The sequence below is a fragment of the Rhodnius prolixus genome, unplaced genomic scaffold (assembly GCF_049639745.1).
Source record: "Rhodnius prolixus isolate KJV_2025 unplaced genomic scaffold, Rpr scaffold_11, whole genome shotgun sequence".
NCBI lineage: Eukaryota > Metazoa > Arthropoda > Insecta > Hemiptera > Reduviidae > Rhodnius > Rhodnius prolixus.
The window spans coordinates 9607680-9620790 of NW_027411625.1; the positions used below are offsets into that span (position 1 = coordinate 9607680).

At 31.7% G+C, this 13111-nt stretch overlaps 2 protein-coding genes across 7 annotated transcripts in view; one reads left to right on the plus strand and one right to left on the minus strand.

Annotated features, from left to right (window-relative positions):
- The window catches only part of LOC141459144 (cytosolic carboxypeptidase 6-like), a 33075-nt gene that overhangs the window by 17804 nt on the left and 2160 nt on the right, over positions 1 to 13111 (minus strand). Inside the window, exon 1 of one of the 5 annotated variants that reach the window (XM_074137800.1) lies at positions 9149 to 9313. The exons of 2 other annotated variants lie outside the window; for them this stretch is intronic. The gene's annotated coding sequence lies outside the window, so the exon portion shown is untranslated. Of the gene's footprint in view, positions 1 to 9148; positions 9314 to 13111 lie in introns of those variants that run through there. 2 more of the 5 variants (XM_074137803.1, XM_074137801.1) reach the window with 2 other exon arrangements.
- Positions 1 to 13111, plus strand: part of fne (ELAV like RNA binding protein found in neurons) — a 113184-nt gene that overhangs the window by 1596 nt on the left and 98477 nt on the right. The gene's annotated exons all lie outside the window — the stretch shown is intronic.

The window sequence follows — 13111 nt, forward strand, 5'->3', positions numbered from 1 at the left end:
TTGAATTTGGTACCTGAAGTGTAGACATTTTTTATTTGCAGTTCCCTGATTTTGAGGAAGCATTTGCTAGCGTGCAGTCTTTATATTTGAAGCTATTGCCAGAAACACACTTTTTGAGAGTCTTTAAGTATAAAAAAGTGTGTTTTTCTTTTTTTGGGTTTTTTGGTTTTTCTTTTTAAGCAAACTTGAGATGAATGTGTTTTGTTTGTCTGACTGAGCCTGGTGAGTATGGGTGTGATCTTCCATAGTTCGAAAACAAATTATCGCAGATACTTTAAATTTTATAATTATCTTAAGTGCCAATTTTACAACCCAACAGGAAACTTTTTTTTCAATAAAATCAGTATAACGGATTTTGAGAACTCTTTTGGTTTTGCTTGAACATTTCTTTTTAACAATTTTCCCAAAAATTTTCTTTGTTAATTGCGTACACGTAAATATATAAAACTTTGTTTAAAAGAACATTTTCCTATAAAATTCATTTAAGAGATTGATAGAGGCAAATATACCTCTGAAGTGCTATTTTAGTGTGATTTACGGTCTCATCATTTGTATAATATTAATAGAAATTAAATTTAAATCCGAAATTCCAGATTTAAAAGAATTAACAAGCAGCCAACCTCTATATATTATACTTTTATAATCCCTTTAAGTTAAGCAACAGAACTGTATCTTAGTAAATAAAATCTCTTCACCGAAATTACTTCAATTTATTGAATAGATTTTTCCACTTTTTAGTTATGTTTTTCGCAAAACCTTTTCAATGCTTTGTTTTTAAAACTTTTAAATGTATCGATTGCCGAAATTTCGATCTACAACATTTTGAAAATATTTACCCAGGAAAATTTCTTTGAGGGGATTTTTGGTAGTGGATTAGTGGTACCATTTTTAGCGGAATATATATGGCCTAAGTGTTAACTGCTCGTAATATTTCTTTACTTTTATCGGTCATATTTTAGAGAAAGCATCGACTTATAGCAAAGATTTTCTTGCAATAATGCATTTTTAGGATAGTCCTGAGGCGTTGTGGTGATAGGCTATTTGCCTAATCCACTGAATTGTACGGTATTACTACTGTGTAAAATTAGTGAATCTTAAAATCCATTTATTTGTGGCTTTCTTTTATAGTCTACTACATAAATACATCATTTTTGTTTACCAAATTTTTCATTTTATCAAGTGCTTCAAAAAGGATATCCATCTCCTTTAAAACTTTTTCCAAGAAAGTGAACCAAAGTTGAAGACTGATTAATACGACTGAATCATTCAGTAAACAATTTGAAGAATCGGTATGAAAGCAAGTGATCTATGAATGTTCTATCACTTTTTTTTTGGGGGGGGGGGGTTATTTTGCTCGAACAAACATAAACATTGTTCCCTTCAATGTTCTATAGATTTGCTAATATATGCTACGTGTGAGCCATGTTTATTCAACCCAAAAAATAAAAAAGATGAAAATGATAGGCCTGCATGGATTTAGTGCATAAGTTACAAACTTTAAATAATCTCCTTAAAATTTGTATCGAAGAAAATAATATCTAAACTTTTTTGGAAAATGTTGAGGAATTAAAAACAGTAAAACATTTTTTTAAATAGTACTTTATAGGAGTTTTAATCTCGGGCAAATATTATCAACGTCCCTGAAATAAATTTCCACGGAGGAATGTTTAAATAACTGTTTAAAAACTTACATGTGTGTACACGAAATTTATAAGAAAATCGTAAATGTCTAAAAAAAAAGTTTTCTGTAAAATGGGACTTCGCATTTTCATGATTTTGAGGTGCTTGATTTTAATGAAAACGGGTTGACCGTCAAAAACTGCACTAAAAAGCGTACCGTTGAAAAATACCCAACTTTATCTTTTTTTTTTACTGATATATTACCCATGTACCCATTGTTTCAAAACAAAAATTTAACGCTCAATGGTCATAAAAATTTAAATTTTAAACTCAAAATAGAAAAATTGTCCGATTTCATTAACTGCTTTTTATGAGAGGTCAGTGAGAGTAAAATGATCTAGTGAGCACACTCACTTTCTCTGATACCAATAATTAATTAACTAATTATCGATAATTCTCTTTAAAACGTTTAATTCCCTTTAATTCTCCCCCAGCCAGAAAAAAAAAAAAGATTTTGTAATGTACATACTATATTTCTAGAAGCTAACCACGCCTCGCCCAAACACTTAAAATCAATATCGTAGATATTACAGATTCTAGTAAATCCTAGAAATTATTATATTTGTTAAAAAATAGTTAAAATAAATTGATAGATCTGTGGGAATTTATCACATTAATTCAATTTACATTCAAATGCTTAGTGTTTTTACGTAAAAATAAAAAACAATAATAATAATAATCATCGTAAAATTAAAAATGTAAATATAAAAGTTTAGGGTGTGAACGACTGTATCAAAAAATATGAAATCAAATGAATATCCTAAAATGGGAATGAGTGTAATCACATAATGTACTCTACTTTGGAACGTACAGATGAAGAATAATGGAGGCTTACTGTATCCAGAAAAACGACCTGCTTTTATATATTAAGCAGTTTTGGATGGAAACGGATTCATTTCGTAATATGCGTGCCGTTCCGATGTACCGCGATAATCTTAAATTTAATTGTTTAATTTAAAAGTGAACTCATAAAACGTGTTCTGATGTTTTAAAAGTTGTTCATTTTTACCACCTAGTTATGCAGTTACCTTAAAATTTTGTACAAAACTGGTCTGAACCCTTAGCCTAAATAGTATAATAAAGGGTTATCTGTAATAAAAGAGGGAAGCATGAACCTTGCTACCTTATCCAGGACCCCTTTAAGATGCCTTTTGTTTTCTGTAAAGATTTTTATCTGAATAAAGCGTGTGTGGGGCTGGTTCTGTTTCCCAGGGCAACGCACACAAAAAAGGGGCTTTTTGTGCCACCCCTTATAGGCCTAGAATGAGAAACTTTAACTTTTTTTTTTAAGATCCAGGACTCCTCTTCTCAATAACATCCCTTCCGATCTGTAAGAGTTACCCTAGATACCATATTAGGAAATCGAGACACATATAAGAGGTTATGGTACTTGATACAGTCTTAGTTTCAGTTTTCTTGAAGTTGTAGGCTCACCAAGGTGGTAATGAGATGTGGATGGCAGAGGGTGTGACGAGGAGAAAAGAATAAGCAAATAAATATCTTGATTACCTTTAGAGAAGCAAAGCCCCAACAAACCCATTAGCTTCGGGCAGCAGTTGCTCAAACTTTCGGCCTGGGTTTCCTTGGAGGGAGCCTGAGTAGTTATCAGGTTTGGGAAGGTTATTTACACATATATCCTGGCATCCTTTTAGTTTTTTTTTTTTTTTTTTTTTTTTTTTGTTTTTTTTTAATTTGGGAAAATCTTCTTCAGAATATCTTGGAAGACATTGAAGGAGAAACCTAAGTCAGGAAGTGGCAATCTTTATTGCCGGCTCCCGCCACTCTTTCTAAAACTTCCCTTAGGGAACCTGTATGGTTTCATCATCTGTGGTCACATGAGAGTAGACCTCTTAGAAATGGGTTTTTAGAACGAACTCCAAGTCCTCTCATAACCCTCATAAAATTAAATTTCAGATAGCATCGTTTTAAGCAAAAATTCTAGGTATTTAAATGAGTAATTCTTTCACAAATTGTTAAAAAGCGTTTCTAGTGGTTTTCTTTAAAGGAAATAGTGGAAAACTTAAAAAGATTTTTGAGGAAATAATGCACTTCGAGTTATGCGATATTTTTGTAGTATACAGTAGTATTGTACATTCTAATGAAATAGCACTTTGGAGTAAGACCTGCAACTACAACAAGGTAGGGCTTATAAGCTCGGAACCGCTGTGCAGATTATGTCAGGAAGAGGAGGATACGGTCTCTCACTTGTTATTCAATTGCGTTGCAATCAAGCGGCTGCGGTACGATATCTTTGGAACTTTGAGGCCAAAGGAGATTGCAGCGCAGAAGAAATTGGTAGGGAAAGTCCTCAACCTTTTTTAGAATTCATCTATTAGACTTAAAGGGGAAGGCACAATAAGCCTCTTGTGGCTGCGGTGCCGTGGGGCGTGGGTTCTGTCCCGCTTCTAATCTTAATCTTAAGACCTGCAACTACCCCTAAAAAGTTTGAGGCGATAATGTGAAAGAAACAGAGGCTTCAATCTAAGCGTCTTCTTTCTTGGCTTTAGCACTGTCAGGACTGGTTCGGTTTCGAAAAGTCAGTGGGAGTGACGTGTGATTAAAAAGAAGGTTTCGTCCATAGCGTCCTTTAGCTATGCTTTAGTACTGTCGAGATTTTTCCACGATGATATACAGCATCGTGACTAGCTCACTCGCTTTCCTTTTACAGCGATTACATTTCTAATGCCCAAATTCTTTTCCAAATATTTAATTTCACTTAAACAAATTTCAGGAGCGGGGTAGAATTGCTAGGTACACAGTTGTGAAAAGGTTCCTGGACTAGTGCTAGACAAATAGCATCCCATTTCTAAAATTACTAAAAATCTCTTCTTTGGGAGGGGGCAAAATTTTCAATCGAAATCGATATGTGTATTTTTGATAGACCATGTTCAAACAAAATCGATGCAGCACATTTCGAGCAAATTCTAAAAATCTGTTCAGTTCAGATCTTATTTTTTTGTATATCAGCTGCGATAATACATTAAAAATTTTGTTTTTTAATTTATTTTATTGTTTGGTTTTGTTTCGTTTAGAATTATAATTAACACTGATTCTTTCGAAGGATGGGGAAACAAACCCAATATATTGTTATTGTCACAAAACGCTCCTGGATGCTTCTACATATTGATTCAACCGCCAATGTATTTGTGGAAGAAATCAGCCATATTCAATGATAACCTTGTTTTTTTTTTTTTTTTTTTTTTTTTTTTTTAAAGCAAATCAGTCAGAAGGGAGCTTTTTTAAACAAGGATGTAATTGATAGCCGTATCTTCTTTAAATCTATCATGATGTTCATTTATTCAGAATCTCTGCAACTTCTTGCATTCTTTGATTCTTTTCCATTGTAAACAAAGGCGTCCTAAGAGCTGTAAATCCTGCTTCTTGTTGTACTAATTGTTCCAATTATTAATTTCCAATTTTAATGTTACATAAAAGTTCCTGTGTGCGCCATTTACATCTGTGTAACTTTATTGATAGTCAATGCCTGTATTATGTTGGTATGTTGTTCTGGTTTATAAAAAAGTATGTGATTTGAGCAGTGAAAGATGCATTCTCATTATCTGCCTCTTTATGTTCATTTTATTTTCTTTCATGAATTTAAGCATGCACATTAACGCTTATCGTGGTAACCAATATGGTTTTACGCTACAAGGAAATCGTGTCTTCCTGTAAACGAGTTACGATTTAAAACTTAGTCTTCTTTTTGCTAAATTTATAGTAGCTCAAGAGCAACTAATTATCTCGCCCAATGTCGCGTTAACCACAGTCACATTTGGGAACGATTTGATAATTTTATTTTGCGTAAGTACGGTTTTTGTGGAGGTTATAGCTAAATACCTAAGCCACATTATTGTGTTATTGTACTGCCTTTAACCACCAAATACTTCAAATCAAAGTTTGTCAGGGATAAGCTGCTGTTTATCAGCAAAATAATCTCTTTCTTTTCGCGTTCTGGCCCTGCCTGCTTTCTAAACAACGTCTTCTCAGAGCTTTACCTAAATCTTACCCGGAACATTTAAGTCCCACTTAACGAAATCATTCGCCAGAAAAATAAATTATTCCTTTTCTTGTTTTTTAGTTTTTGAGAAATCTTATACAAGCCATGAGCTTAAATATTTTATTCATGTTCAAGTCCTCAAAACATGTTTGAAAATGAAGTTTAAAAAACTGTAATATAATACTAGAAAATACTACATAAAAATACATAGTTCAAGCAAAAATTTGGTTCGAACACAGCCGACTTTTTCTCTCTACGCTTCTCAGAGTTACAACTTAATTGATTTTCTTCAAATTGTAATAATTCTTTGTCTTTTTTTTTTGTAAATTTGATATTAGTTACCACTACTATTTTGAAGATTCAACAAACTGGCTTCTCCCCCGTTTCTTCCGCAATTGGAAGTATCACTTTAATCTAAGAATTTGTGACATTTCATAAAATATTTCTGCGATTGTACTATTTGGTATTTGTAGGCCTATCAACATTTCCAAAAATTTGAAGAACGCTCTTTGATTTAGAAAAAAAAAAAGTAGCTCAAACCTGCTTTTAAAGTAACATTTTGAGTGATGGTTTTGTATGATTTTACAAACTTGGGTGATTGATTGTTGAGTGATTGTTTTTAAACAATTGTGAACAAGTTAGCAAGTGAAATAATGTGAGGGGTTCACGCCAGTTATTAGTCTGAGAGGTTTTGTGGCTGATCGTTAATTCTTATCAGAACCAAACTTGTTTGCGATCGATCAAACAATAAGAAGAACGGTGGATTCATTTTTACCTTTTCTGACTAAGTAACGACAGTGTTATTATAATTCTAATCTAGTAAATTTTACTTTGAGTGTTAAGTGTTGTCTAACCATTTATATGCTATCAAGCAAAATTTAACGTGTTGCTGAAATTTAAATCTGAAGAATAATTCTTTAACTGTAATCATCACAGTTAATGACTGTATTTTGTTATATATATAATTTTTTTTAATTTACTCTAATAGTGTTCTTATGATTTTCGTAAAAATTTTAATCCAAATTGCACACAACTTTTATTTGCTTCATCAAAATCAAATCCCGCCCTTACTTCTCTTTTTAAGTTCATAGCTGTAGCAAAATTAAATTTTTAAAACTAACGCCAGAGCAGTACGCTGTTTAAGGACATTTACCGCTTAAAATGTTTTCACACCATTCGAGCAAAAGTTCTAATACCACCATAAGACGACGCCCCACCAATACTCCGATCATTCATGAAATTATATTGGACTGTTCGTTTAGTTTTGGCAAACAGTTGTGACAAAAAAAAAAAACATATGTTCTTAGAACGTTAATCAATAATCGCCAAACCTAGATTTTACAAGTAAACAATTCTGACCAGCTATTCAATTTCTTTGTTATCTTCTCAATCACTGCTCCAATCACTTTTTTAAAATAAGTTTTTTTTTATTCCTTTAATATTTACAAATATTTTAAATTTCACTCGTTGTCATTAGATAGGGAAAATATTGTTCCTAGTTTTTCAAGTCATATTTTCATTGGTAATTCCTGTTTTGAGGCTTTTCGCCTGAAGTTTTCACCTACTGAGTGCTACCACTATTTATCTTTTCCTAATGCTGGTTAAATATACTAGTGAGGCAGTTTCCTTCACCGTAAATAGTTCCAAGACAGGCGAAGGGTTGTCTCATTACGGTTATTCTCCTCTATCTCTAGACCACTCTTGAATTAATTGTCTCACACTCTTTGAATTAACAACATAGAACTTGATAGCCAGTAGAAGCAGCTGGATATATGAGAAAAATTACGTCTCTGGTATTGTTTAACATTTCTTTTATAATCCCATCAACACAAATTTATTGCAAACTAGCTCTTTGTGTAAAACTAGACCTACCGAATGATCACACCACGGATTAATGCCGTACACAACCGGCTCTTTCTTCATCTGTACTGAAACTGTCCAAGAACCTCACAACACATAAAGTAATACACTAAAGACTAAGTAATTATTAATGTTTATCTTGTAGCTAAAAAGAGATCATGTTGCCCAAATAATTGTGTGAACCTATTCTCAGAAACAATCTAATTAGGAAAGTGATTAAGAGTTTTATCCTAAATGAAACAGTAGTTTTTAAATGAAAAAGTATTAACAGACCCTTCCAAACCCACTTATAAAAATTAGGTTGTGCCCCTGATAGTGTTAAAGAATGTTTCTTTGAGAATGGCAGGTTTGTTTTTTCAATTATTGAATATTTGTTACTTACAAGCATTTGTGTAATTCTAATTTAAAAATTGGTTTTAAGGAAGTTATTTAGGAAAACAGAAAAATTTAAATGTAAACGGTTATTCGAAAGAACATGCATAGTAAGAATGTTCTAATAACAAACGGACTCGAAATAATTACATGCTCTTGTACTAGGCTCTAGTTGGTTTGCTATAGTTTCTGATTGTACATAGAAAACAGTGTGGCTTCACTAGCTGTATGCTGTTTAAAATTAAACTAATGTAAGACACTAACAATTTTTCTAAAATTTTACTATAGAACTATTCATATACATAATATGAATGTATGGTGGCCATTCTAAGGAGTTTTAGACTCATTATCATTAATCAATCTCATTAATCTTTAAAGATTAATATAATTTATGTTTGTTGACATCAAACTACATAATTTAGATGAGTTTTAAGTTCCTTGGAAATTTTTTAGTTAGAAAAACTGATTTTTTCCCTAGACTCCCAGCATTTAATTAATATTCTTTCTTTTAAGTAAGTTTTTCAATTTTGCCATTAGATTGCAGTAAGAGAAAGTGGTTTCTATAAGTTAACTTGTGAATGTTGGCTATTAGGTATTAAATATTAGGTACTAAGCAAAGCCAAAACACTCTTAAAAACGAATGCCATTAAGGTTTGTTTGTTGTTTTTTTTCTTGTTAATTTTTTGTGTTCGAAACATGTGGGTTAACACTTATAAACAATGAAACTACATAACTGTTACATGGATGACTGGTTAGATTTACTACTCATTTGTCACATTGACAAAATAATTTAGATTGGACCAAGTTTAGAGATGAATTTGCTTTAATATATTGGAACTAATTTGTTCTTTGAACAAAAAAATGATTCTTTTTCCAACTATTGATGTTCGTTCAAATAAAAAAGCTTGGATCTTTTTTTTAAATTAATTTATAATTTCCTACGTTTCAACAAATATCATGCCTTCTGAAAAGCTTAAAAGCAAGGCAATTTTTTTTTTAAATACACAAGTGAAAAGAAAATAAAAAATATAATAATAATTAATAAAAACCTAATAAATTTCATACAGTCTTGCGAGTTTTTTCTTTAAATAATATTGCACATATTTTTTCTCCTTTTAGTTTCAAATAAACCATTTGTACTTTTTTTCATGCCTTGAAAAAAACGATCATATTTGTCAAAATGTTGACAATTATATACATTTAAAAAAAAATAAACTAAGTGTTTTAATTTGAACCAACCTCAATAGTTTGAAAAATAATTTCTCTGCATTAAGTATTAAACTGAATATGGATCCTTCGAGATCTGAAACGTACAGAATGTAAATTTAACACAGAAGTAAGCTGATACACTATTACTTATTCACCACCCTTAATCCAATTTGAAAATATATAATTTGTGAATGTATCACGATTTAAATTTCGTCTTAACTATAGCAGCACACAACCTTTTGTGACCTCACTATATAAATCGATTCGACCTCTAAAAATAATCTGGTGTGATACACTCATATGACTTTCTCTTACTGAATTATTACGATTCTAATTGACATTTCTACTACTATTGAATTACACTGAATTTTTATAGTCGTATTTATCGAAGAATAGAAAGCTTGATGGTTCTGTCATAATTTACACTTACATATAGATGAATAAGACTAGTTAACTATCCTACCACCATTTATCGCTCCGGACTACCCTAAAATAATACTATCTGGAAAAATATTTTACATAGAAGTGGCATTTTCTATTAAGTCGCAATTTCATTAATTTGATTTTCTTCAAATATGGAATCCTCTTGATATTATATAGCAGGGATTAAACCTAACATCATGTTGAAGTGGCGCGATGCTTTAAATCAGCAGTTCCTATGGAATATAAAAAAAAAATCTATTTTTCTTGGGAAAAATAACTTTAAATAAATGTGATAAACATTCACTTGGGAAAATAGTTGACGAAGTTGAAAGAAAATCGGTGTGAGATGCTAATTCTTTTAGAACCTCTTTACGATTAAACCCTTTTTAATTAATAAAAGTGATAGACCTAAATGCATTTAGTGTGTGTAAAAGTAACGAATTTTAGTCTCTAATTGGTTCTTAATCTTACTATGTACATAAGCATTAATTTGGTTAGAGCATAGCCTTTATTATTAAGGCGGGTGCATTGAAGCGTAGGACTCAGGCCAATAGAAATCCTTTCTTTTATATAACTCTCACATTCATACACCACATTGGTTACTTTTCCTTCTCAAATTCGTCAGAGACAGGTTTATTAACTTGTACTCCAAAGACTCTCAATCTCAATTTCTCTCTGTCTGTTGAATTATCTTCATGTTTAACCAATCCTCTGGGGCAAATCTGGTGATATGCTTACAATGTTCCTTCCATCCTATCTGCTCCATTTGATTAATTTTAAGGTAATCTTCTGGCTTAGCATTCTTTATTAATCTTTTCAATTTGACGCAAATGTTAAGTCTCATGTCCATTTCTTTTCCACTCTATGATTCTTGCAGTCCAATAAGCTGCCAATGGCTCTGGATCTTCCGAAATGTTGAGAAGAACCACCTAATGTCCGATTCATCAACCATTTTTGTTATCCTGTTTTCTTTCATGCTCTGGAACCCAAAAACAATACATTTTATGTGAGCTAGGGTTTCTCTGTGCTTTCCTCTGACCTAATTCATTCAGTCTTCATTCAATTCTTTACCAGCTTGGATGAATACTTCGGTTGTCCAGGGGCTTTAAAAGAAGCCTGACTATGTAAAGGAAATTCCAACTGCACAATCCTATTTTACACTAGTTATTTCCCACACTCAACATTCTAGGATCGCTGTTACTTCTGCTTGAAAAAGAGTAGTCAGTCGCCCCGGTGGTAGGTGAAGGTGATCTCCACATCCCCTCCTTATATCCACACATCGGCTTCTGTGAGACCCATGCTTTCATGAAAGACAACCTTTAGAAACCACTCGTTCCATAGATAACCCCAAAAGTGTCAGACCTAATAATAATATCTGCATACAGAGTATATGAAAGGTAAAGTCGCACTTTCTGGTAATACTTTTGGTAACTTATAGTTAGCACGCTAACGATCAGATATAAGCTTAATGCGATTTTCCGTTTTAGGTTATGATGTTCTGATAACACACACTTAAATCGTCAAATTTTATTCTACAATACAGAAATTTGCAGAATGATCAGAATAATTTAGATAGGTCCTTCATAAATAGGTGATGTAGCAGGCTTGTCATCAATATTTAACTTCTAACAATAACTTTATGAAATAAGGAATGGTTGTATACGTATATAATACCCACCACTAGCGCCACCAAAATTTTTGATACGCATTTAGAGTAGGTTGTTGTGTGTTAAGCCTGTAAACTAAAGTAGCATGTGGTTTGTTTTGCCTTCATTATTTCTCAAAGTTCTATATTATATTTTGTTTTAATTTGTTTGGAAGATTGAAAGCTTTTTTAAGAATATGTTTAAAACAAATTTGTTTGGGACTTATGAGAAAAAAGACTAATTCTAGTCCATATGTCCTTATAAAAAAAAAAAAGAAAGTAGAATGAGCTAAGTGGTTTCATCCATGAGCAAATGGTACTGAAAATTAAATCTTGTCAATTCACTTTACCGTTTGTGTCAATCTCCACTACATAAATATCAAGGAAGTTTACAAAACTGATCGGAATTGCCAATATATTTGGGAAACAAAAGCATTTCTATAAAATAAATTAATAATAAGCTGTCACAATAAAAGGCATTCCTATTGGCGCTCTATCTGGGGGCGTAAAAATTAATGAACGCCACAGTCCACAGTTTTGTTAACAAAAAGAAAATGGTCAATTGTTACGTTTTCTTGTCCCTTTTCAAATAGAAGTTTAGTAATCGTGCACATTTTCTATTTTTTTTTAGTTTTTCTCATAAAAGTTGTAAGGCCTGCTAAGTACGAAAAAGTGGTTTCTATAAATTGCCCTGTGTGTATGTGTATGGACGTTGTTGTCTTCTGACTGTGGTCAGCATAATTCAAAAACAGAAACTTCATATTTGATATTTGATTTAGGTATTACTAGGGAGCCGACAGTCAATATTATTGCCAATGTCATTATTCTTGCAGTAATAATAAAGTCAGATCATGTAAATAATTTTATTAATGACGCAATTAACGGCATGAATATTATGTTTAATTAACAATATAAAACGCACGAATCATTGTGTCTTCTTTGAATAACCCCATGAAAAGACATAAAAATTCTAAAAAATTTCTGATTGATCGCTGCCCCGGTTTAAAATTCTATATTAACAACATAATTTAATTAATTTTGAGCCCCTTATGAATGTAATTCTGGTTCTGATACATTTCGCTTCTTTTAAGCCTTTTTGTTAGATTAAAACTATATTGAAACCAAGTGACATTCAGTGAAATATTGTCTTTAGAAGAAACTTATATTGACAGTCTTGTGACATCATATCACATTTTTATTTTAAAAGTACCTCCTTAACTTGATGAGAAAATAACTACCGTAATATTGTAAAAGCAACTAACATTTAGTAAACATTTAGAATTTTAAAGGAATAAATGTGTAAATTAGTTCTTAAGCAAATTTGGATTAATTTCTCTTACTTTTGTAATAATAGAAAGTATGTATTGTTTTCAAATTTGAGTATGCACCAGAAATAAACATTTTAATCCTTACCGAATCCCCAAAATAAGTGGTTTTTGTTTGAGAAATGTCCTAATTTGAAGAGAATCCGCTTATCACGGAAATAATTATTGATTAATTTTTACATTTTTACATTTTTTTGTTTGAAGACGCTTATAATACATTCAGGTCTATCACTTTTATTTGAAAATGTTTAGTAGAAAAGGTTATTTTAGAGAGGTTATGTGGGCAGGCTGATGTTAGGCCTTTCCTCTAGGTATTAAAGTGTTACTTCACTTTACTGTACACATCCACTTTACTGTTTGTAACATTGATATTACTAATAATATTGAGTATATTGCCATTATTCCGACGTTTATGGCGATTTTCTGGAATATTGGATTGAAGAATGTTCTTTAAAGTTTAAAAAAACGTATCATACTTTCTCTTATTCCCAGTTGCTTTTTTTTTGTTAACTGATTTTTTCCCCCAAAATACACGTTTTTAAGGTTCCTTGAATACTTAAAAATTGTTTTTAGTGCATGATATGTGTTTAGAAAACCTCA